This window comes from Bos taurus, chromosome 22, assembly GCF_002263795.3.
Source record: "Bos taurus isolate L1 Dominette 01449 registration number 42190680 breed Hereford chromosome 22, ARS-UCD2.0, whole genome shotgun sequence".
Classification (NCBI taxonomy): domain Eukaryota; kingdom Metazoa; phylum Chordata; class Mammalia; order Artiodactyla; family Bovidae; genus Bos; species Bos taurus.
In genome coordinates this window covers 30,863,133-30,885,563 of record NC_037349.1, presented here as the reverse complement: position 1 = coordinate 30,885,563, position 22,431 = coordinate 30,863,133, and the positions used below count along the sequence as shown (strand labels likewise).

At 39.3% G+C, this 22,431-nt stretch overlaps 2 long non-coding RNA genes across 2 annotated transcripts in view; one reads left to right on the top strand and one right to left on the bottom strand.

Annotated features, from left to right (window-relative positions):
- Positions 1-22,431, top strand: part of LOC104976682 (uncharacterized) — a 692,169-nt gene that overhangs the window by 647,805 nt on the left and 21,933 nt on the right. The window lies entirely within an intron of this gene.
- LOC132343466 (uncharacterized) lies at positions 15,017-19,407 on the bottom strand. Its single transcript, XR_009492310.1, has 3 exons — positions 19,320-19,407; positions 19,102-19,186; positions 15,017-18,472 (listed from the first exon to the last, which is right to left on the bottom strand). It is a non-coding gene; the product is annotated as an uncharacterized lncRNA (long non-coding RNA).

Below are 22,431 nucleotides of genomic sequence, written 5' to 3'. Positions count from 1 at the left end.
TACCACATGAATAGGTATTGTCATCAAACTGAAGATATTTCCTGCTTTCATTATTACTATCTCTGTCACTTCTTTTGAGCACTTTGTCTGAGTTCACAATCCCTAATCCTTTATGGATCCCCATCAAGCTTCCTGTGTTCTTCATGGGAAACACTTAGCTCCAGTATGATCATCTGTGCTGTAATCTTGCAGCTCCAGGATATGGACAATCCTGGAATGCTGTCACTACCCATTCTTTCGTGGCTTTAACTGGGCATAGAGAATCAGACACTCCCTCACTGCCTACTAAGAATAAGAGCATTGAAATGTGGATTCAATGGCAGTGGGTTAAGATCCTACAGATATTTGTTCGGATAAAACAAAACAAAGGAAAGTTTGTTTATAAACAGTAAGGGAAGTGTCAATCAAGGACAAAATTTCCCTGTCAGTGAAATAGAGATTCTATGACGTGAGAGAGGAGCTCAGTTCAAGATTTTCAACCCTTCGTGGGTCTGAGCCACTTGTGGGAAAACTAGGTTGTTAACTAAGTTAGATAAATCACGATGGGAAAGTCTACTAACAATAGTAATAATCGTATTTTATCCTCTTGTTTAGCATTCTTCTGGTTGCTAACTGGCAGAACACCTATGAAGGGGGCTTTGACTTGCAGTAGGAAAGAGTTGTGTTTTGGATTCTGCCATTAACATATAATTTGTGTAATGCTTTCCAGATGGTATACTAACTGTGTGATTTTTCTTCTTATAATAAATGTTTGCAGGATGGCTGCCAGGCAGTGTTCTAGGTCTTAGGGATTCAGAGGTGACTGAATGAGTGGGGGTGGGGGCAGAAAATAGATAAAAAGCAAATAGACAAATGAGAAGATACTGGATAAGTGATAAGAATGATGAAACTAAGGTGTTTTGTGGCAAATAACCGGGGGTTCTCTGAGACTGTGCTCTTAGGAAGACATCCTGTGGGATCTTTGGTGTCTGAATGAGCCACTGTGTGACAATGAACAAAGGATGTTCCAAATATAGGGGACAGTGTGCAAAGGGAATGGGTAAAAACATAGCCATTCATTCATTCATGGGTCCATTCTAGAACTACTTATTGAGCCTTAGTGTGTGCCAGGTTTTAGGCTTTAGAATTCAACGGTGAACCAAACTAAGATCTCTCACTCACAATACCTACCTTCTAGAGGTAGAGTTGGAAAATAAACAGTAAGCATAGTAAATGTTATAATTCTATTAGAGATTAATAACTCTTATAAGAAATCATACCTGGTAGAGGAAGATTGCGGAGAAAGCAATGGCACCCCACTCCAGTACTCTTGCCTGGAAAATCCCATGGATGGAGGAGCCTGGTAGGCTGCATGCAGTCCATGGGGTTGCTAGGAGTCGGACACGACTGAGCGAATTCACTTTCACTTTTCACGTTCATGCATTGGAGAAGGAAATGGCAACCCACTCCAGTGTTCTTGCCTGGAGAATCCCAGGGACTGGGAAGCCTGGTGGGCTGCCGTCTATGGGGTCGCACAGAGTCGGACACAACTGAAGCGACTTAGCAGCAGCAGCAGCAGCAGCAGAAATTGAGAGAACAGACGATAGTTAATGGTGAGATGGCCAGGGCAGATGGCAGTACTTATTAGGATACTGAGGATAGACTCCAGTGAGAAGACTCTTCAGCAAATGATAAGGGGGAAATGAAGCAGTTATCTAGGGGAACCGAGATGCAGACATGGAAGACCCAGTGCAACCCCCTCTCTCCACCGCCCACCCCACACAACAGGATTTGGCTCAAGCAGACTGAACAAGGAGAAGGTCAAACAGTTGATGGGAAACCAGATTATGTAGGAAAGTGAAAGTGAAAGTGAAGTCACTCAGTTGTGCCCAACTCTTTACGACCCCATGGATAGCAGCCTGCACCAAGCTCCTCTGTCCATGGGATTTTCAAGGCAAGAGTACTGGAGTGGATTGCCATTTCCTTCTCCAGGGAATCTTCCCAACCCAGGGATTGAACCCAGGTCTCTCACATTGTAGACAGACGCTGTACTATCTGAGCCACCAGGGAAGTCCAGATTATGTAGGAGCCTGTAGCCAAAGGCGGAATTTTAATGTTGCTGGGAGTGATATGTGGAGCTATTACAAATTTTGAGCCTAGAAGTGACATGATCTGACTTAGCTTTCCAGGGAACACTGATTGCTGTAGTGAAAAGAGATTCAAAGCGAGGAAGTGTAGAAGCAGGTAGAATGGTTAGGAGGCTGTTGTATTAATCCAGGCAAGAGATGATGGTGGCTTGAACCAAAATTGTAGGGATGGTGGGGCATGGCTCGATTCTGGATACATTTTGCAGGTAAAGCCAGCACAGCTTTTTTGGTGGTTATATATTGGATGCATGAGAAAAAGAAGTCAAACATTACTGGCTGAGTAAAAAGAATGGAGTTGTCAGGGAAAAACTTGAAGAAGGCTGAGGGCAGAAGAGCTTTGGCAATGGAGGGGTCGAGTGGTCTCGGAATAGAGTTTTGGTCATGTTCATTTAGATATATATATTTTAGTTATCAAAATGTAAATGTTAAATAGGCTGTTGGTTATAAGGCTCAAATGTTTAGAAGAGGAATCCTGTATTTCATGCCATAGGAGAAAACAATATGGAAATACAAGCTTAGGCCAAGGGCTAAATTCTGGGGCAATCCAGTGTTAAGAGGTTGGGAAGAAACTAAAAAAGAGCGAAAAGGGCAGTCGGTGGAGTTAAAAGAAAAATCTAGAAAGTGAGGTGGCCCAAAGGTCAAACAGAAATGTAGCCTCAAAGGCAGTCATCAGCTATGTCAATGCTTCCTGTAGGTTAATTAACAGGAGGGTTGAAGGATGACCACTGGATTTAACAGCATGGCAGTGGGGTGGCAGGAGAGGGAGTCAGATTTAAGCTAGTTTAAAAGAAAATGAGGCTGTTCTGTACATCTGCATCTCCATTGCTGCTCAGCAAACAGATTTGTCAGTATCATCCTTCTAGATCCCATATATATATGCATTAATATGCAATATTTGTTTTTCTTTTTCTGACTTACTTCACTCTTATAATAGGCTCTAGGTTCCTGGAGTGGGGGCGGGGGAGGAGAAGAAGAGAGGGTGGGGGAGATGAGGGAGAGAGTGAGATGAATGTAGAGAGTAGCATGGATGCATATACACTAACATATGTAAATAGATAGACAATGGGAATTTGCTGGATGATTCAGGGAACTCAAACTGGGGCTCTGTAATAACCTAGTGGGAGGGAGATTCCAGAGGGAGGGGTTATATGAACACCTATGATTAATTCATGTGGATATATGACAGAAATCAAACCAGTATTGTAAAGCAATCATCAATCAATTAAAAATAAATATCTTTTTAAAAAGAGAGAGAATGAGGAGCTCCCCTGGCAGTTCAGTGGTTAAGACTCCATACTTCCAACGCAGAGGGCATTGGATTCCATCCCAGGTCGGGGAACTAAGATCCCACATACCATGCAACATGGCCAAAAATACATACATATATACGTAAAAATAAACCTACTGCAAAATCAAAATTGCTAAAAGAGAATGAAAAGAAGAAAATCAGAGGACTCAGATACAGACAGCTCTTTAACGAGCTTTGCTTGGTGAGGGAGCTAAGACATAGGGCAGTAAATAGTAAGCACAGCAGACATGGTCCAGGGAAGAACTTCTTTTGTTTGTTTGCTTTAAATGAGAGAAGTAATCGCATGTGTTTGCAACGTAGTTGATGCTGCTGTAGGAGGAGAGAAAATTGATGTTGTAGAGGAGGAAAGGGATCTGGTTGAAACACTGTCCTTGAGTAGGCAGAGAGGGACGAGAGCTGGTGTCCTCGTGAAGGGGTGGCCTTAGACAGGAACAGGAAAAACAGGCAAGCAGGCAGAGTGCAATCGGGTAGGTGAGCACATGGGTTACTAGGTGTCTGCTAATTTCACTTCTGTTGCTTCCATTTTCTCAGTAGGAAGAAAGTCAGCCGAGTGAGGAGAGAGCAGAGAGGGAGTGCTGGGGCAGGAGAAGGTTCTGTGTGTGGACAGCGAGGCTTTCTGGAATTGACGGCCAGCAGGAAGGACTCACCTGAGGCACCTGGTTTGTGGAGGCCTCTGCCTGGAACATAGTCCTGCACGGGAAGGGGAGTGTTGCGGTGGGGGTGGCAGGGAGATAACAGATGCTAGATCAGGCAGGGCTTGGTAAAACTGAGTAAAGAGTTTAGGTTTTATTCCAAATGAACCCTTAAGAAAAATCATTTAAATTCTGCACTCTGTATTCCACTTCTGACAAAATAAGAATACATAACCTTTCACCTCTAAAATTCTTGATTCCACGTATGAAAGGGAGAATTAATTTTAAGTGTTCATCAAACTAACAGCTCAAATCTCCTGATTATGAAGCGTTTGTTTGAGAAGTAAAATTTCTCATCCATGCATTTTCCTTTTTTATTCTTTGAATAGCTTTCAGTTTTGCTTCAATATCTTGATCTTCAAATTACCGTCTTTCTGGAGCTTGTTTTATTGATTCAGCTCCAAATTTTTTTCACGAAGAAAGCAAAGAGAAGTTAATCATTCAATATGTATTTATTGAGCAGAGATGGTGATCCTGGCACTGCGAAGTTATTTTCAGCATTTTTTTTAACACTTTGGAGACATATGAAGGTTAAAAGATTAAATGTGAACTTACTAAAATTTGATGGGCAAATCTGAAACCAGAAATAAATATTCCTTGGTCTTCTAGATTGTTATCAAGGCAGGGGTTTCTCTTGTGTAGACATTTTTCCCCCTTCCTGTGAATATCTCTGGATAAAAGCCCTTTTGCCCTCCTGTGGGGATACTGACTACACAATCATCTGCAGTAGAAAAATCACAACATCCTCTATTTGAAAAATTCTTGGAATCATAAAATAAATCATCCATGTGATGGAAAATCCACACTCATTTAAAAATTCTCATTTTGAAGATTATTGAATAATAGGGAGGATTATTCATGATGTAAATGAAGAGCATAGTAGAACAAAATATTTACTATTACTTGATTTATATTTCTATTACTTGATTTACTATTACTATTACTTGATTTCTAAGTGAATTCATTTTAAATTTATAACCTGGGATGTAATATAGCATAACATTTTTACAAAATAGTCACTCTCCCATGTAGTATGATTAGGGGTATTTTGATTTACTTATGAACATTTTTTATTTTTAAGTTATTTTTATAATGAACATGTATTTTTTAATGATGAACCTAATATTAAATTTACCAAGACACAATAATTTTTCTTGTGTCTAGGGAAAATTGATGATTGAAAAAAAAGGTTTTTTTTTCTCTTTTAATAGAGATGCTCCCCATTCCCCACCCATAGGTGGCATAGAACAGGCAAACTAAAGTCCACCCATATCAGAACTCACAGCTACTTGAGCCCCTCTGGAGGAGAAAAAATAATGTCCTAGATTTAAATGTATGTAAACGTAATGTTCAGGAAAAGAATAGTTTGGGGATAAAAGTATCCAGGGCATTATATACTATATACCAGGGCACTGATCTTGTAAAATTGTAAATGCCTCTCTCATTCTTTTCTCTGTGTACTTTGCTATTCACCTGATGCGAAGAACTGACTCATTGGAAAAGACCCTGATTCTGGGAAAGATTGAAGGCAGGAGGAGAAGGGGATGACAGAGGATGAGATGGTTGGATGGCATCACTGACTCAATGGACATGAGTTTGAGCAAGCTCTGGGAATTGGTGATGGACAGGAAAGCCTAGCATGCTGCAGTCCATGGGGTTACAGAGAGTCAGACATAACTGAACTGAACTGAATTTGTTAAGCAATTGTTTAACAAATATGTGAGGGTCTGTTGTTTAACAAATGCTTATAAGCACTTATAAGCGCTTCCCTGGTAGCTCAGATGGTAAAGAATCTGCCTGCAATGTAGAAGACCTGAGTTCAATCCCTGGGTTGGGAAGATCCCCCTGGAGAAGAGAATGGCTACGTATTCCAGTATTCTTGCCTGGGAACCCCCATGGACTGATGAGCCTGCTGGGCTACAGTTCACGGGGTTGCAAAGAGTCGGACACAACTGAGTGACCAACACAACACTTATGAGCACTGACTATGCGCCAGCACAATTTCTAAGTGCTTTGTATGTATCTCATTTCAATCCTCAGAGCATCTTTGTGACATAGGTAGTATCTCTGTTTTATGGATGAAATACTTAGACACAGGGATGTCACATAATTGGCCTGAAGTCCCACAGCTGGCAAATGACAAAGCTGAGATTCAAACCCTTGGCATCTACAGACCATGTTCCTGCTCCAAAATGAATTTGCCACTGCACTAGTCTCTTGGTTTCACTTGCTACTAAACAACAAGATATTTTAAGTCCCTGTCCTCAGGGAACCTACAGTCTTGTGGGAAGACAGATACCCATCCAATAATCACATGAAACAAATGAAGATTACCAAAATCTAACCTGTGAAGGAATATGTAGAAAGTGTATGTGTGTGTATAAAATGAGACCTTTGAATGTTAGAAAATTGCAGGATACTTCCCTAGGTTCATCTCTTTCCCTCATCACAGCCATGACATAGAATCATGGTATTGTTCGCTTAATAATGTGCAGGAGAAGAAAAGGAAAATCTCACTACCCTCAATGATTGTTACAGACCAAAACTAATGATCTTTCAGTAGATGGTCAGTATAGGTATAGCGATTCATTTCTTCCTTCAAAAAGAGTCAGGAAGAAATCAAGTATTTGAACAGAAATGACTTTCACTCTTGGTTGCTCTGTAGTAAACTGCCAACATTGCCAACCAGTATAAACCCTCTAAAGTTCCTGACTGAGATCCCCTTTGGATGAGCAAAAAATTAAATCACAACACAAGGAAAAAATATAATTTAAATTTTGGGTTAGTTTTTACTGGTACAGGTGTACGAATTTTGGTAATGTGGTCCAGAGGTTTTTGGTTTTTTTTTTTTTAATTTCTCTTTTTTAAAACTTGTTTTCTATCAGAGAAGGGAAAGATTTCTCTAATTGGAAGCCTGGACTTGTATGGGTAGAGCAATGTAAACTATAAAATCCAAATCTTTTTTTTTTTTTGTATATGACTTTTTTGGATACATTGTGTGAAATTTTTCCGTATGAAGTCTTCTTTGGGGTATCAGATTCAGCTTCAATTTCTGGAAGAAAGTCTATTGATAGTCTTTAGAGAAATTGAGTGTCTAGAGTACAGTGTCTTCTAAGTTGGAGGAATAACAAGTTGTTGTCTCTAATCTGGGCAGAATTTAATCCCAGTACAAAGAACATCAAAACCAGGGGTAAGATGACCAGAATCCACCTTTTGAGAAAAACTAGGAAGTACTTCACGGAGAAGGCAAGGGCAACCCACTCCAGTACTCTTGCCTGGAAAATCCCATGGACGGAGGAGCCTGGTAGGCTGCAGTCCATGGGGTCGCAAAGAGTCCAACACGACTGAGGACTTCACTTTCACGTTTCACGTTCATGCATGAGAGAAGGAAATGGCAACCCACTCCAGTGTTTTTGCCTGGAGAATCCCAGGGACAGTGGAGCCAGGTGGGCTGCCGTCTATGGGGTCTCACAGAGCCGGACATGACTGAAGTGACTTAGCAGCAGCAGCAGCAGGAAGTACTTCAAGGACAAGTGTGTTAATCACTCAGTCTTGTCTGACTCTTTGCAACTCCATAGACTGTAGCCCTCCAGGCTCTTTTGTCCATGGCATTCTCTGGGCAAGAATACTAGAGTGGGTTGCCATTCTCTTCTCCAGGGGATCTTCCTGACTCAGGGATAGAACCTGGGTCTCCCACATTGCAGGTAGATTCTTTACCATCTGAGCCACCAGGGAAGCCCTTTGGGAAGTGCTTCAGGCACCAGCAATTGTTTGGCTGAACATCTCAAGACGGCAGCCAAGGTAACCTTGACGCTCACAAGGCTGTGCGCTCATGTGTCAGCGGGAGTATCACTCACCGCAGCCCTCCTACTCTGTCACGTGTATCATTTGTTCTCTCCTCGTTGTAGTGACAGGGAAACTTTTGATAGAGTAGCTACCAAACTCTCTGCAGATGCTGTTAACTGCCACCCTAATGTACCCCTCTGACTCTTACGATGAGTCCCTAATCTCTGAGCCACATTTGGCTGGACAACTAGACCGTAAGGAGTGGGAATTTGTACCAAATTTGCCTCCCATCAAATGCCTTTCCTAGGAGTTTAGAAGTGGGAAGGCCAAGTTTATTTCTTCATTAGAAAGTAATTGTTATCTGTAAAATTGGGAGCTGTTGGGTATCACCTTCTGTGTTGTGGAGTAGATACAGCTGGTCTGACAGAAAAGGTGAAATAGAATGAGCCAGTCACCCATGCGAGTGGGACTGAGTACTCCCTGGGCTCCAGGCTGACTCTGGGGTCTTGGATCTAGTGCTTCTTGAAGCCCCACAGATTTCCTTCCCAGGAGTCCAGTGGACATTAGCATGCATTGTCCTTTCTTTGCTTTCCATTTGGTTTGTTTGGTTGCTTTTGCTTAAATCAAGCTTGATTGCTGTTAGCTGGAATGGAAGAGTCCTATAACTAAAGGAGTAGTATTAATAGTTCAAGGAATACACTTACCATGTTGATGTACCCACCAGCCTCCTTTAGAATTAACTGCATCAGGTCTCGGGCTCAAATACCTAGTTACAAACATGTGCATGGATCACCCACTTTCATATTAAAGTAACAAAGACATCAAGCCTGAACAAGAAAAATATAGAGAAGTTTTAGTTTGAGAACAAGTAGCAGGCATTTCCTAGAAATAGCTCTGACCCAAACCCAGCCAGAGCAGATTCAACCGGAGGGATATAAACAGAAATCACACCCAGACTGCTATAATTAAACTAAACTAGATTTTAGAGGAAATTCTTCTTTGTGAAAAGCGAAGAATCTATATGTATAGTGGTTCAATCTTAAGCACTTAGGAAAACAATTACCAAATTTGTGATTTGCACACAGAAATCATTTTCAAAATGAATTGGTCAATGTAAAAATAAAATGCATAAAATCCTTTTTATAAATGCTGAAATCATACCCATGCAAGGGTCATGGTGGTTCACTAGTATTAGACGCTTCCTGTAGACTAAAATCTCCACACAACACTCGTCTTAGATGATCATCAAGTTCATTACAGCTGTCGCCTTTGTTTTTGTCTTACCTTTATATGTCAATAATTCCTTTATCCATGTTTTATCCTCCTACTTCATGTCTGATTGTACTATTCATATGTAGGGATATGAGTCCCTGATAACTTTGAGGATAGATATAGAGAAAAATGGGCTTGATTAGTTTGGGTTTGTTTTATTAATATTGTACAGTTTGATTAGAATGAGAAAGTAGAGAGGGCATTATTTGCCAAGCAGAGTAAAAACAACATAAAATGAAATAAACTGAGCCTCAATGTATTATTGATAGAACACGGAGACATTTTTCACAGCATTATTGTAAGTACAAAGGTCCTTGTGTGAGACAATAAAGGAGAACAAAGACTTATTTTTTTCCCCCAGACTCTTTTTTAGTTTCTTTGCAGATACCTTTAGTTATGTGAAGGGCATATTTTTTCTTTAAAAGGAATTTAGAGGGAAAGATACCAAAATATACCAGGCAACTATATTGAAATATTTACCATTTGTTGATTTGGGACACAGAGTGAATGACAGATTTCAGCATAATATTTGCAGAGGGAAAAGAAGAATTTTCCATGAGCATCTAGAATGTTGTTTTGCTTGAGTTTATGCAGAAAATACATCTGAGAAAAACGAAAACTAATCTTGGAGGAGGGGAGAATTCCTCTGAGAATATAACCAAATAATGTCAACAGAACTTTTCAAGTGATTAGCAGTAAAGAAACAATGTTACCAAAAGTGGGATTTGGCTGCTCATCAGTCTGAAGCCAATAAAGAGGCAAGTTTGGTAGAAAAGGAAGTTAGCTTTATTTCAGCTTCTGGCAACCAGGGGCAGGGGCAGGGAGGAGTCGGGGGGTGATAGGTTGGACCCCTGTCCAAAGGCCAACTCCCTCTCACTGACAGTCAATGGGCAGGAGCTTTTAAAGGGGAGTTTTAGGGGCGTATAAGCAGAGAGAGGGGACTACATGCAGAAACAGCACAGTCAGCTCTGACATTCATACTGAAATTGGTCATGCAGTGGTCTGACCAGTACCATCTGATTGAGTACACTTAGTCTTCAGCTTTGGGGTCAGTTTGTTTCCATTTCCTTGAGGCCAGTTCTCAGAATTGCGGCTGCTTATGGCTACGGTTTGGTCATCATGTAGTTAAATTCTTCCACCAGGAAGGTATTTCTATCTACCAGACAGCTCACAGCATGTCTCAGAATATTGTCTGTAGCCTTTGAGGAGGAACTAAATGTCCTTGACTTTGTTTAATAAGTAAATTATTGTTATTTTGTCTTCTTTGTTTTCCTTTGCTTCTGCGTTTTCTCGCTTCTCTGATTAAACTTACTCTTTGGCTGCAGTTTTTCCATAGACAAAAGGCAGACTGAGGACATGGAGGGCAGGGACCATAGAGTCCTGCTCCATTTCAATAAGACTTGATTTTTTTTTTTCAATCTCACTTCTGCAAAAATAAGCTGAGCTCTTTTGTAGAATGGCCACATGATAAATGGGTGTGGTTCCAGATAAGCCAATAAAATATATATGATCTTGTGTGCATGTTTGCATATATTTCTCTTCTACTCTCATCTTCCCTCTATGGCTTGATACATTCAGGAACTGGTTATAGATTTGGAAATGTTCCCTCTAAAAGCCATTTTGAATAAAGAAAGGCAAAAGCTATAATTATCAGCAGGCCAAAGAACAGTAAGTGAAAAAAGCTACTGGAAACCATTACAGATAGTGAGCCAATGCAGAAACAATTCGACCTGCTTAATAAGATGAGCTCTCCCATTCAAGAGAACTATTCTTAAGAATGGAGGGATATACACCGCTGCTGCTGCTGCTAAATCGCTTCAGTCATGTCCGACTCTGCGCGACCCCATAGACGGCAGCCTACCAGGCTCCCCCGCCCCTGGGATTCTCCAGGCAAGAACACTGGAGTGGGTTGCCATTTCCTTCTCCAATGCATGAAAGTGAAAAGTGAAAGTGAAGTCGCTCAGTCGTGTCCGACGCTTAGCGACCTCAGGGACTGCAGCCTACCAGGCTCCTGAGTCCATGGGATTTTCCAGGCAAGAGTACTGGAGTGGGGTGCCATCGCCTTCACACTATAATATATAAAATAGGTAACTAATAAGGTCCTAGCAAGGGAACTCTACTCAATACTCTGTAATGACCTATATGGGAAAATAATCTAAAAAAGAGTGGAGATATATATAACTGATTCACTTTGCTGTACAACTGAAACTAACACAACATTGCAAATCAACTATACTCCAGTAAAAATTTTTTAAAAATGGAGCAAAGTGAAATAATACCTCAATTGGCTTAAAAGTCTATTTATTTGACAGAAGTTCAGATAATATGAAACCCAGAAATACCTAGTCTAAAGAGATCAGGACAAGGCACTCTAGACATGAAATCGCACCTCTTCTTCACAAGATTTTACCAGTTTTGTAGAATAATGGAAGAACAGTCACGTGTAATCCAGCAGCCCTGAATTTGAATCCTGACCCTGCCTTTATGACTACCGTGGCTTGATAGTCAGGGAAGTCATGGACAGATGGGTCTCAGTTTTCACATCTGCAAAGTGGATATGAAAATATCTGTAAATTAAAAATGAAAGCCCCCCAGCACCCTGCCTGGCACAGAAATGCTGTCGGAAAGGAAGTTGGCATTTCCAAATTTTGTATCAGAGCTGCTTTTATCAAGTGATAAAAGTCCTGGCTTCATTCTTGTAGAGGATGCAGAATTGGACTTTATATTTCCAGTAACTTGGAGGAGTCAGATCATTTTTTATCACCCTCTAATCAATTTGCCTGCCATGGACACCACCTTTTACTAATTAAATTGTATGTGCAAAACTCTGGGTCATACTATTAAATTCAGTTTGGGAATATATACAGATTGTTAGCCTAGCCTACTCTCCAAATATAAGAACAGCTTCTTTAGTGTAACTCTGCCAGATGCAACTGTGAAATGGGATAGACAAAAAAAAAAAAAAAAAAAACCTGCAATTTTTAATAATGAATTCCCTCATTCAATGATTTTTAAAATTTCTAAAATAGTAATAATTCATTTGTAAAATATTTCAAAAGTTAAAAAAGGTATACTTATATGCAGAGTACTATCTTTTATCAAGCGTAGTAAATCATTTGCTATGTGTATATTAATTTTTTGAGGAAATAAAGCTTATCAAATTTATTGGAGTCTAATCCCAATGCCTTCCAGAGTCACCACTATTCTAAATTCTACATTTATCATTCTCAAGCAGTTATCTATCCACTACCACATGGTTTTTAAGTTTTGAAGTTCTGTAGAAATAGTATGTTACTTGATATGATTTTTTTAAACATTTTTGAGATGTAACCATGTTGATACATATAATATCATTCATTTTCACCACTGTGGAAATTTCCATTGCATGAATCTGGTGAAATTTAATTGGCCTAATCTTCTGTCAAGGGGTATTTAATTTATTCCAGCTTTTTACTGTACCAATGATGATATGAGCATTCTTATAGCTACCTCCTCCTGTGCACATACACAAGAATCTCTCTAATATATATTTATAGAAGTGGAATTTATGGGGTGGAGGGAAAGCATAATACTCAGTTTTAACTATATTATACTAGAAAGTTGTTCTCCGAAATGGCTATTGCAGTTTGCCCTCCCACCAGAGATGAATGGAAATTCCTAATCTTCATCTGTCATTAACACTTGATATCATCAGGTTTCTGAACTGTTTGGAAATCTGGAAAGCATAAAATTAATTTTTTACTTTGTATTACACGACTAGCAGTCAGATCACCCCTCTTTAATATACTTATTGGGTAATTCACCTTTTCTTTCCTGAGAACCGCATGCTGCTTTCTATGCCTTTCTTCCTATATACGTTTTATTGTTCATTTGAGGAGTTCTTCATATATTGTGAATGATACTCATTTGCTTTATGTGTTGAAGATGTCTTTTTCTGGCCAGTATGTATTTTAATACTGTTCATGAAGGTTTTTTTTAATTATTATTTGAAAACTGAGTTTTTTTTATTCTCATGTTTTATTTTTTAAATTCTTCTCTATTTGGAGGTCATAAAAAATCATTCATCCATGGTTTAGTAATTGATCAAACTGGAATGTGTCTGTGATGTTAGGTAAGGATTTGATTTTAATTATTTTTCTCATGAGTAACCATTTCCCCTAAGATAGTTTGAGTAGCCCATCTTTCCCCTCATATTAATAAAGATGGCCTCTACTTATTTCTATTATTTAATGCCATAGCCCTGCATGAAAAACCTATTTGCAAGACCATATTATTGTATCTTTACAGTCATTCTAGATATTCAATATAGTATGCTCCTCCACCATTAATATTGTCTTCAAAATTGTTGATTTGTTCATCCAAATGAATGATAAATTCATATTGTTCAATTCCATACACAGTTATGGGACTTTTGCTTGAAATCCAATGATTTCATCATTTGGGGAGAATTGACAACAAGTTATCACTGGGGCACTATATCTGTGCTCTTGAATTGCTCTCCTCTTTTTCAGTTCTTGTTTTACATCCTTTGTAATCATATTAGTTGAGATTAGTTAAACTATATAAAACAGACAAGTTATAAAACCAGAAGCTTAAACAAGAGAGTTTATTTTTCTCTTACATAAGTGAAGTCTGGAGGTAGATAGGTGGCAATTCCACTGTTACCAGGAACCCAGGCTTCTCCTAACACTCTGCTGGATGATTCCAGCACATGACTTAATCTTCACAATCACTTGGTCATCTGTGTGGTTCCTGGAGCACCTGTCTCATCCACACTTGGACAGATAGAAGTGTGACAAGGGCTTGGTCTATCTATCACCCCTGTAAGGAACCTTTCCAGAAGGCCCACCCAATAACACCGTATATCTTACTAAGCCAGAACATAGTCTCATGTCCCTACTTAAGTGCAAGGGAGACTGGAAGATGTGGTCTTTTCACTAGATCCATTGTGGCCCCCAATAATAATGGGGGCTTTGTTAATAAGTAAAATAAACAGATATCAATAGTCTATCCCAAAATACTCTGGATTCAAATGGCCAGGGTTTGCTCATTTCTAGCTGTGTCCTTTTGCGGATTACTTCACCTGTCTGAGATCCAGTTCCCCCCACCCCCCAGCAAAATGGAGGTAACTATGATACCTCAAAGAGGATGGCATGAGATAACATCCTGTGACTTGAGCTTGCTGAGCAGTCATAGACTGTAACTGCCACTACTGTGTTCCACTATTTCAACTAGAACGAAAGACAGGCAGGAAAATGACCCTTGTGCCACACAGCCCTGGAATCTAGCTCCCCACTGATCTTCCCACTCTCATGCTTCAGGTATTGTAAAACTTACTGCGTATGTAATTTAAGCAAAATTAAAGATGAAAAGACTGTCAAATAAATAGAGATTATTGTTTGTTTGCATTTATAAATGCTGATAATAAATTTTTTTTTCATTGTTGCTAGATTGCCACTTTGATCTCAGTTCATTTTGAGTGATGGTCAGAAATATTTATTATGTTTGCTTATAGCTGATAGAAATAGTTGTTCCCTGATAGCTCAGTTGGTAAAAGATCCACCTGCTATGCAGGAGACCCTAGTTTGATTCCTGGGTCAGGAAGATTGACTGGAGAAGGGATAGGCTACCCACTCCAGTGTTCTTGGGCTTCCCTTGTAGCTCAGCTGGTAAAGAATCCTCCTGCAATGTGGGAGACCTGGGTTCAATCCCTGGGCTGGGAAAAAGCCCCTGGAGAAGGGAAAGGCTACCTACCTACTCCAGTATTCTGGCCTGGAGAATTCCATGAACTGTATAGATCATGGGGTCACAAAGAGTCAGACACGACTGAGTGACTTTCACTTTCACTTTATAGTTTTCTTTGATCCAAATTTTCAGTAGTACGATATCATCATTCATTAAACTGGTCTGTGTTTAGATGGTCCATTATATATTAACAAACTGTGAACAAATGAGTTTGTTTTCTTCTAAATGCACGTCTGATTCTGTCTGCAAGTTGGCTTTAAGTTATGTTTTATTTTATGTAAGCCCTTACCAAAAATGTTTTTGTGAGCCACTTTTTTAAAATTGTTTGGCTTTATTGCATAGGAAGTGATCTCTTTTGCCTCATCTTGGATGTGATTTATCTATTAAATAAACTTTGATGAGTTCTAACTGTTGTCCTATTGCATGACAAAGTCGAACTCTATAGACTGAGAGCTTACTTTGTATTTTTAAAAATTTACATTATTGAAATATTAGCTGGTTTACAATGTTGTATTATTTTCTACTCTACAGTAAATTACTGACTCAGTTTATGCATATATATAACTGAACTTTCTCATGTTCATTTCCATTCCATTGTGGTTTATCACAAGATACTGAATATAGTTCCCTGTGCTGTACAGTGGTACCTTGATATTTATCCATTCTCTATATAATAGTTTGCATCTGCTAATCCCAAACTCCCAATCCATCCCCTCGCACACCACCAGCCCTCCTCCTTGGAAACCACATGTCTGTTCCCTATGTCTGGAGTCTGTTTCTGTTTCATAGATAAGTTTATTTGAGTCATAGTTTAGATTCCACACACGTGATATCATATGGTATTTGTCTTTCTCTTTCTGACTTAGTATGATTATCTCTAGGTCCGTCCATGTTGCTGCAAATGGCATTATTTTATTCTTTCTTATGAATGAATAGCATTCCATTGTATATATGTACCATGTCTCCTTTAGCCATTCATCTGCTGATGTACATTTATGCTGCTATCACGTCTCAGCTATTGTAAATCCTGCTGCCGTGAAGAGTGGGGTGCATATATCTCTTAGAATTATGGTTTTCTCTGGAAATATGCCCAGGAGTGGGATTGCCAGATAGGATGGCAGCTAATACTTGGAGTTTTCTAAGGAACCTCCATACTGTTCTCCATAGTGGTTGAACCAATGTACATTCCCACTGATAGTGTAGGAGGGTTCCCTTGTCTCTACACCCTCTCTCCAGCATTGCTATTTGTGGACTTTTTAATGATAGCCATTCTGACTGCTGTGAGATGTCACTTTGTATCTATGGTTTGACATTTAGTGATGTGCGCAGCAGTGAAGCACAAGATGGAAAGTGGCAGTATTAAACTAAATGAGCTAATGTGTTAAAACCACACTTTCATACTTGAAGATGGCAACAAAGCTGAAGTCTACAGGTACAGTAACTTATTTCCCAGGAATTTATCCTTATTGCAAAGAGTATGTGCCAGTCACTGATAGGACTGTTTGACACAACCCTAGAGCAAACCTGATCTGTGAACAAACACTCCTCTACAGTTTCATTGTTTAACAGAATCTGTTTGGGTTAAAGGACTATAGTTTAGAAGGTAACTCATAATGAGTAGAAATTTATAACTTCTTCTTGTCTCAGTTTGGTAAAGGAGCAGTATTGCCTTAAAGAGATAATCTTTTAAAAGGACTTGATTTAATATATGCTAAGACTAAAGCAGATGACACCACCCTTATGGCAGAAAGTGAAGAGGAACTCAAAAGCCTCTTGATGAATGTGAAAGAGGAGAGTTAAAATGTTGGCTTAAAGCTCAACATTCAGAAAACGAAGATCATGGCATCTGGTCCCATCACTTCATGGGAAATAGATGGGGAAACAGTGGAAACAATGTCAGACTTTATTTTGGGGGGCTTCAAAATCACTGCAGATGGTGACTGCAGCCATGAAATTAAAAGACGCTTACTCCTTGGAAGGAAAGTTATGACCAACCTAGATAGCATATTCAAAAGCAGAGACATTACTTTGCCAACAAAGGTTCGTCTAGTCAAGGCTATGGTTTTTCCTGTGGCCATGTATGGATGTGAGAGTTGGACTGTGAAGAAAGCTGAGTGCCGAAGAATTGATGCTTTTGAACTGTGGTGTTAGAGAAGACTCTTGCGAGTCCCTTGGACTGCAAGGAGATCCAACCAGTCCATTCTGAAGGAGATCAGCCCTGGGATTTCTTTGGAAGGAATGATGCTAAAGCTGAAACTCCAGTACTTTGGCCACCTCATGCAAAGAGTTGACTCATTGGAAAAGACCCTGATGCTGGGAGGGATTGGGGGCAGGAGGAGAAGGGGACGACAGAGGATGAGATGGCTGGATGGCATCACTGACTCAATGGACGTGAGTCTGAGTGAACTCAGGGAGTTGGTAATGGACAGGGAGGCCTGGCGTGCTGCGATTCATGGGGTCGCAAAGAGTTGAGCAACTGAACTGAACTGAAGACTAAAAGACAAATATAAACCTTTTCTTCTTCCTCATTTGAATTTTACCTTTATCCTTAAAGTTCCTATATTCATTCATGCAGTCATACATTTAGGAAAACCATTTTAACTTCTTTGTGCCAGACAAAATATTATTGGTGTTATTGGTGCAACAGTGCACAAAACAGACATGGCATGGATCTGTATTCATAGAATTTATAATCCAGTTTTTAAAAGGGTTTCAAAGTCTGCATGAAAAGACACCAGGTAGTGCTATGCTGTCCAGTGCAGACACATGCAATTATTTAAATTAAAAATGATTAAATGCAATAAATTCAAACTTTCGGTTCTGCAGTACACGAGCATTTGGAGTGCTCAAGAGCCTCCTGTAGGTGGGGACCACCATACTGGACAATTTAGGTGTGGAATATTTCCACCATCATGAAGGTTTTGTTGGAAAGTACTGCTCTGGAGTTTGAGATGCAGAATTAGCCGAGCAGATGGGTGAGAAAGGTCAGTCCTGGAGGCCTCTCCAGAAAGCTGCTCAAACAGGCAAAAACCAAGAGTAGCAGAAAAAACTTAAAGAGCATCTCCTGAGGTGAAAGATAAAGGCTTGGCTGAAAACTGAAAGAAGCCACTAGTGTCTTGCTCAGTTGTTGGATGAGAAACGCTCAGTGCTATTCTGTGGCAGACGAGGGAGCTCCAGGAAATTTCCAAAAAGGAATGATTTGGCCGGGAACATCTCCAACAGAGAAAAGTTCAATAATTGTGTGAAATCACTTGATGCTGACTTGGCCAAATTTCTGTGGTAATTTTGATCCTCACAAAATGTCAGTTATTTCACACACACACACAAATATTTATCATGCATAATTTCAGCTACTCCGAACAATTTGCCAGCATTTCCCGTATTTTACCTTTGAATTTTGTAAAATTTGAAAATATTTTGTGGTTACATCCAAGAGAAATTTTAGGTTATTTTCTTCTTTTTATTTTAAACCATAAGGCTCTCATGAATTTGCAGTCTTCCATTCACTTCTTGAAACTGAGATACCAAATCCATCAGCTCTCCTATCAAACAAATAATTGGCCCACATGTAATTATATTATTAATAAAAATAAGAACAACCCATTTCTGTTCACATTTAGTAACAGTTGAAATGGTACATAGAAATAATAAACTTTAAAATGAATCAGCAGAGAGAATCAAAATAAAATTCCTAAAACACAGTACATCTCCTAGATCTCACTAATACAAGTTATCCTTCTGATAGATTTGGTCATGATGATCAACAAGTAGTAAATATTACATTTACTCCAAAAAAAAAAAAAAATCTCTAATATTATCATCATTTAAGAACACTTCAAGTTAGGAATTTGGGACTAACAGATACACATTGCTACATTTAAAATAGATTAAAAAAAAAAAACAAAGACCTATTGTATAGCATACAACTATATTCAATATGTTATAATAACTGATAATGGAAAGGAATCTGGAAAAGAATATATATATATATATATATATATATACACACATACATATATATGTATAACTGAATCACTTTGCTGAATACCTGAAGCACTGTAAATCAACTAGGCTTCAATTTTTTTAAAAATTTAAAAGAATACTTTATACACAGAAAAACAAAATCCTCAATATCTATAACTGTGGTCTCTCAATAGAAATGTTAGCAAACCTGTTTTTGCACCAAGAGATCTAAAGTTTGGGCATCTATTGAATTACAAAATCAGTCCTATCTTCCCTCCATCAAAGTGTCCAGCCTAAAAAAGAAAAGAAAATGAGCAAACTTCTCAGTCATCCATCTGGGCCATGAGAGATCAATACCAGGAGCTACAAAATTTAAAAGTAAATTTAAAGATTTACTTAATGTTATAAGGAGAAATAGAAATTTACCTTAAGTTTCCTCATCTGTTACTTGCCTCATTCACTAGACTTGATGAACTTTTCATAGCAAGAATTCAGTCAAGGTTCTATTTGGAAATGAGGACCTCAGAAGAGTAATTGCAGGCAGCAATGATACAGATACGAGCAAAAAAAATTAGTCATCTTTTACTATGTTTATTCAAAATAGAGTAACGGGTTTGGTTTCCACTAACAAGGCAAGTCCAACTCATATAGTTAGGAATGAAAAAAATTTGAAACTCGTAACAAGCATTTGTTGAAATTCCAAAGCAGAGTTCAAAGAGAACAATTCGGTGCAGATCAGGTGGGGGATTTTCCCTGGGTCACAGCATTGCATCCATTTCCATCATATAGTTGAAGCTTCCTCTATAAGAAAGTTAAGTTGGGTTGGCTTTATGGAGCCACATTATCCTTGGAATATGTTAGATAATCCATTAAATATTGCCTATGTGAAATAATGAACTCTGTATTGCAGAATATCTTGAGAAGAAATAGTTTACTCTGGACACACTCTAAAGGCTTACATTGTAAATAGAGTAGAATCTAACTTGAATATCTATCAGATGTTCTTCATAAATCCACTTTGTTTATTGAGATGGTTGAAGTTCACCAGCATTTATTCTCACTGTGTCTGACAATAAGTTACTCATCTTAGTAAGTGCTGGAGCTCTGACTTATGACTTCTAGCATGGCTCTCGTGTCAGGAGATTTTGAAGCCAGGAGCTGAAGTATCAAATGAGTAACAGACTTGGTTTTGGCAGTGAGGACCACCGGGCTGGAAGTTTGATAATGAATGACTTGAGCATGTTTGTGTGCACTCAGTTGTGCCCCACTCTTTGCAACCCGGTGAACTATAGCCCACATGCCAGGCTTCTCTGTCCATGGGATTTCCCAGGCTAGAATACTGATTAGGTTGCCCTTTGAAGTGGGTTGTCATGCCCTCCTCCAGGGGATCTTCCAGACCCAGGGGTCAAGCCAGTGTCTCTTGGGTCTCCTGCATTGGCAGGCAGGTTCTTTACCAGTAGTGCCACTTGGGAAGCCCAACCTGAGCATAGAAGCATGAGTTTACACAAGAAGAGATCTTACTTTTGTCTCTTCTAATAAAATACAGGTAAATTCCCTGGTGGTTCAGAAGGTAAAGAATCTGCCTGCAGTGCGCAAGACCTGGGTTTGATCCCTGGATCGGGAAGATCTCCTGGAGAAGGGAATGGCTACCCACTCTGGTATTCTGGCCTGGAGTATTCCATGGACAGAGGAGCCTGGCAGGCTACAGTTGATGGGATTGCAAAGAATTGGGACATGACTGAGTGACAAATACATACAAATAATCCTCTTTACTTAAGTAGGATCTATTTAGTTTGAAAACATGTTCATTCCTACTCTGGACTATTTATGAGGTGAATTTTTATTTTTCTTTCTTTATATCAGCTGTTTCCAGGGACCCACCCTTGTAATATGAATACAAAGACTAGAATCATTTGTAATTTTGTTACTGACTTATCAACACTAAACTGTGTGCCATTTGAATTTGTTTGAATAGGTATCGACAAACTTTTTCTGTAAATGACCAGAAAGTTGATATTTCAGGCTTGGCAAGACATAAAATCTCTGTCACAATTCAACTCTGCTGCTGTAATGCAAAAGCAACCATAGACAACATAGAAATGAATAAGCATGGTAGTTTTCCAATAAAATTGTATGTATGGACACTGAAATCTGAATTTCATGCAATTCTCACGTCATGAAATATTCTTCTTTTGATTTTTTTCAAACTTTCTTTACAGTCATTAATTACTGTGGCAAATATTTTTAGGTAGGAAAGGAAAAAAAAAATTCTACTTATAATCTGAGTTGTCTCAAGTTAAGTAGAAAGATCAAGTTGAAGCACCTTTCTATAGGATGCTTCCTAAAGTAGATAAAGGGCATTATGGTCCCTGTTTGTGTGGACAGCATTCTCACCGACCCTCTTCTTAGGCATGCGCTTCCAAACCTCCTTTATAGTTGGTTTAGAGCTGCTTAACTAATTTTGGCCAATAGATTGTGATTGTGAATTACGTATACTACTCCTGTCTTATGTGAGATCCAATCCTTTCTCTCTTTCTTTGACAACTGGCTGAATGTAAGAGGACTCAAAGCCCTTGGAGGATGACCAAGACCATAGATGGAAAAATTCTGGATTCCTAAATCATCTCAGGAAGAACTGCCTACTCAGTACCTAACTGGGCTGTGAAATGAGCAGGAGATAAATCTTAACATTGTTCAACAATGGAAATGTGTCAACTCATTGCTGCAGTTGAGCCTAGCCTAGCCTGACTCATGCAATCTCTTTCCTCAACCTTCATAGTAGGTGCTGAATGGACATTTGTTGATGGTTGATAGATATCAAGAAATAATTTTACATCATGTTGTAATGACAGTATGTTATTAAAATAAAATCTATGTATTATAAATAACCAGGTTTCACATATTGTACACATGAGTTCAGAAAAAAAGATAAGAATAATCCTGTTCTAGTGTGATGCATGCAACCACACGTTCTATAGTACTGTGTTCAGTTCAGTTCAGTTCAGTCGCTCAATCGTGTCCGACTCTTTGCGACCCCATGAATCGCAGCACGCCAGGCCTCCCTGTCCATCACCAACTCCCGGAGTTCACTCAGACTCGCGTCCATCGAGTCAGTGATGCCATCCAGCCATCTCATCCTCTGTCGTCCCCTTCTCCTCCTGCCCCCAATCCCTCCCAGCATCAGGGTCCTTTCCAAGGAGTCAACTCTTTGCATGAGGTGGCCAAAGTATTGGAGTTTCAGCTTCAGCATCAGTCCTTCCAAGGAACACCCAGGACTGATCTCCTTTAGGATGGACTGGTTGGATCTCCTTGCAGTCCAAGGGACTCTCAAGAGTCTTCTCCAACACCACAGTTCAAAAGCATCAATTCTTCGGCACTCAGCTTTCTTCACAGTCCAACTCTCACATCCATACATGACAACAGGAAAAACCATAGCTTTGACTAGACAGACCTTTGTTGAAAAGTAATGTCTCTGCTTTTCAATATGCTATCTAGGTTGGCCATAACTTTTCTTCCAAGGAGTAAGCATCTTTTAATT